The sequence below is a fragment of the Pseudophryne corroboree genome, chromosome 2 (assembly GCF_028390025.1).
Source record: "Pseudophryne corroboree isolate aPseCor3 chromosome 2, aPseCor3.hap2, whole genome shotgun sequence".
NCBI classification, from domain to species: Eukaryota; Metazoa; Chordata; class Amphibia; order Anura; family Myobatrachidae; genus Pseudophryne; species Pseudophryne corroboree.
This window is the reverse complement of record NC_086445.1, coordinates 780218297-780222917: the sequence shown is the minus strand read 5'-3', so window position 1 is coordinate 780222917 and position 4621 is coordinate 780218297.

Genomic DNA, 4621 nt, shown 5'->3' with positions numbered 1-4621 from the left:
TATAACCTTGGATATAATTTTCAATTAGAAATTTATCCAATCCTTTTTTAAATGCATTTACAGAGTCCACCATTACTACTTCCCTGGCAGGGAATTCCAAATTCTTATTGCCCTAACAGTGATGAACCCTTTCCTCCGTTGCGTACGGAATTTTTTCTCCTCCAGCCTCAGCGAGTGCCCACGTGTCCTAAACAGTGTTCTTTAAATAAATAATTCCTCTGATAACTCTTTGTAATGTCCTTTTTACATATTTGAAGATATTAATAATGTCTCCTTTTAGACGCCTCTTTTCCAGTGTATACATATTGAACCTAGTAAGCCTTTCCTCGTAATATAGTCCCTCTAGTTCTTTAATCAATTTAGTAGCTCGCCTTTAAACCCTTTAGAGTTCACAGATATCTTTTTTATACAGTGGTGCCCAAAACTGAACACAATATTCCAGGTGCGGACGTACGAATGATTTGTACAGCTCGTACATACTCATCCCTTGTCTTAATTCCCCGTTTTATTGATTATTAATCTTAATTTTGCTTAGTCTCTCCTGGACTACGTCTTCACTTAAACAAGTATCTAATGACGAATCATTATTGTCACTATCGTTTTCACTACTCCCACCATCAGTTCTTCTCTGGTGAACACTGATGAAAAAAATGTGTTCAGTATTTCTGCTTTTATTTCATCATCATTTATCAATACTCCAGATTCATCTTTTATTGGACTTATGTTCTCCTTTTATAACCTTTTACTGTTTATAAATTTAAAAAACTTTTTAAGATTGGTTTTACTCTCTATAGCATTGCTTTTTTCCCCCTTTGCATTCCTTGTAATAATGGAATGACTCCTCCTTTCCATTAGATTTAAATGCTTTGAAATCACGCTTCTTTTTATGCATTTCTGCCTTAAACCTTCTTGTTAAGCCACATCGGTTTGAGTTTAATACTCCTGCATTTACTGCCCATGGGAATAAATTTGTGAATATTGCTATTTAATAACCCTTTTAAAGCATCCCACATTTCCGAAGTTTTATTGCTATGAAACAAAACTTCCCACTCAATGTCGTTAAGTGCACATCTCAGCATACTGAAATTAGCTTTCCTAAAGTTAAATGTTTTTGTTGAACCCTTGTAGTTATGTTTCCTGAAACTTATGTCGAATGTGATCATATAGTGATCACTGTTACCCAAAGTCTCCCCAACTTTACTGTTTGATATAGTGTCCACATTATTAGTAATTACTAGATCCAGAGTAGTTTTACCCCTAGTTGTGTCCTCGACTAATTGAGACAAGAAGTGATCCTTTAACATATTTAAGAACCTGTTGCCCTTTGCTTTAACACATGTATCGTTGCTCCAATTTATATCAGGATAATCAAAATCACCCAATCACTAGGATGTCAACCAATCCCGCAGCCCTTTCGATTTGCTGCAAGAGTTGTTCTTCCTCATGTATGCTAATATCCGGCTGTTTGTAGCATGTGCCTGATTTTTTTTCATTAATACCCCCACTTGAGATTTCAACCCATAGTGATTCCACATTATCTCCAGTCCCCTCATAAATAACCTCCTTTAAGTTTGTTTTAAGAGATGGTTTAGCATAAAGACATACACCTTCTCCTCTTTTGCTTGCCCTGTCACTCCTGAAAAGAGAATACCCTCCAAGTTTGCAACCCAGTCGTGAGAGTCATAACACTATGTTTCCATAATACCTATAATATCATACTCAGCCTTTGATGCTAACAATTCCAATTCCCCCATTTTACCTGCTAGGCTTCTTGCATTTGCAAGCATACATTTTAGTTTAGCGGTTCCCTTGTCCATTTTTTTTTAAAAAGATATCCTATCATGGTTTACTAGTGCCTCCCTAGAGTTACCTTTACTGACTGTCCATCTCACTCCCTCTCCACCCCCACCATACTTAATACTGCACATCTTGCTCTTCTCTTTGATCAACCCAATGTTTCCATCTCATCTCTCTGCCCTGACATAAGTATTTTCCCTTATTCTCTGTACATCATTTTCTATATGCTGTAATGATGACACCTAATTGTTGTTAATGTTTTGGCAATACCTTTGTTAATATCCTTTTTAGAACCCATGTAAATACCCTTGCCAGCTGCTCTTTCCCTCCCCCCTTCTCCACCCCCATTTAGCTCACAACAACCATCCTTACTATTCTCACTGCATGACCCATAGTTTCTAGCTAAACCCTCCCCCCAGGCTCCTAGTTTAAAAGCTCCTCCAACCTACTAACCATCCTTCCACCCAGCACCACAGCCCCCTCCTCATTCAGGTGCAATCCATCGAGACAAAAAAGATGGTACCTGAATGAGAAGTCTGCACAGTGAACACAAACAGCTCTTTCCTACACCAGTCTCTAAGCCACACATTTACCTCCCTGATCTCTCTCTGCCTCCCTGGGCTAGCATGTGGCACTGGTAATATTTTGGATAATATTACCTTAGATGTCGTTTCTTTTAGTTTCTGGCCTAAGTCCCTATAATCTTTCTTAAGGACATCCCACCTACCACTAACTCTGTCATTGGTGCCAACGTGCACCAAGACTGCAGGGTCGTTCCCAACCCCTCCCTACAATCTATCTACCTGGTCCGCTATGTGCCATACCCGAGCACCCAGGAGACAACAGACCATACGGCGATCACGATCCTGGTAACAGATTGCCCTATCTGCCTTCCTGATGATAGTCCCCTACCACCACTTTCAGGCCTGGGTGCCTCTATAACTTTCATCCAATCTGATCCAGAGGGACCACTCCTCCGGTTGCTAGAGGTAAAAGTCTCCTCTGGCTCCGTCATTTCCTCACTATCATCAGCCGACACTTCGTCCAATCGGGCAAATTTTTTGGGTTTGATAGTTCAGAGATGTCATGCTGCCCCCTCTTTTTCTTACTTCTAACAGTGACCGAGCTGGCTACCTGATTATCCTCGTCTACCGGTGTTTTCCCCCCTGCAACTCCTCCACCGTTCTAAACTTTGCTTGAGATTATGAATATCCCTCAGTCGTGTAATGGTCTGCTCTAGATCAGTTACCTGGGCTTGCAGGGCAACCGTTCACATACATCTCATGCATATGTATTAACACTTGGGGGGTCATTCCGACCAGTTTGCATGCAGCAGTTTGTCACCGCGGTGCGAACAGGTCTGGAATGTGCGATGGCCGCCCTGCACATGTGCGATGTTGCCCGGCGACAGGGATCACCAGGTTACGTCCAGGACAACAAAGAAAGTGGTTGCAGAGCCAACCGCAAGAAGATTGACAGAAAGAAGGCATACCTGGGCATCATCGAAGCGTTGCCAGCCATTTTCGGGGAGTGGATAAGAAAACGCAGGCGTGTCCAGGAGAACAGGGGGCGGATGTCTGATGTCAAAGCCGGCCCCAGCATTGCTGAGATCGCCACACAGGGTAAGTATGTCCAGGGCTAGTCTTGTTTTACTTGAATTTTTTTTAGTTTAGCAGGGCTGCAAAAGCGATTGCAGCCCTGCTAAGCTAAAATACACTCCCCCATAGGCGTGCACTAGTTGATCGCAGCCGCAGCAAAAAGTTGCTGGCTGCGATCAACTCGGAATAACTACCTTGGTCAGCTGCTCCAGGCGCGCATACATCTTGCACGACACGTACTGAGTGAAACTCTCAATCTCGGCCCCTCCCATTTGTTTAAAACTCTAACTCCCTATTACCTTCCTAAGAACAATGCAAAACAATACAAACTATGCAATACGAAATTGACTATGACCTAGCTGTGAAGAAAATCAATATTCACAACACAGCAGAAATAGCCAATTCAATCACATACACAATAAAGTAGATAATCAATATTTATCTGAGTGGGTCCTCTCCTGCGTCACCGCTCCTCCTCCTTGCAGTTGCTCCAGCAGTGCACACTCACTCACCCAGCAGCCCTCACACAATTTCTCTCCCCTAGCAGCACTCTCTCACTCACTCACTCACCCTGCAGCAGCAGCACTCACACTCTTTCCACCCCCAGCAGTGCACACTCAGTCACTCACCCAGTAGCAGCACTCACACTTCCCTCTTTTACACACTTAAGGGTAATTATATATATATATATATATATATATATATACACACTCTGCTCAAAAAAATAAAGGGAACACTAAAATAACACATCCTAGATCTGAATGAATGAAATATTTTTATTAAATACTTTGTTCTTTACATAGTTGAATGTGCTGACAACAAAATCACACAAAAATGATCAATGGAAATCAAATTTATTAACCCATGGAAGTCTGGATTTGGAGTCACCCTCAATATTAAAGTGGAAAAACACACTACAGGCTGATCCAACTTTGATGTAATGTCCTTAAAACAAGTCAAAATGAGGCTCAGTAGTGTGTGTGGCCTCCACGTGCCTGTATGACCTCCCTACAACCCACACAAGTGGCTCAGGTAGTGCAGCTCATCCAGGATGGCACATAAATGCGAGCTGTGGCAAGAAGGTTTGCTGTGTCTGTCAGCGTAGTGTCCAGAGCATGGAGGCGCTTCCAGGAGACAGGCCAGGACATCAGAAGATGTGGAGGAGGCCGTAGGAGGGCAACAACCCAGCAGCAGGACCGCTACCTCCGCCTTTGTGCAAGGAGGAA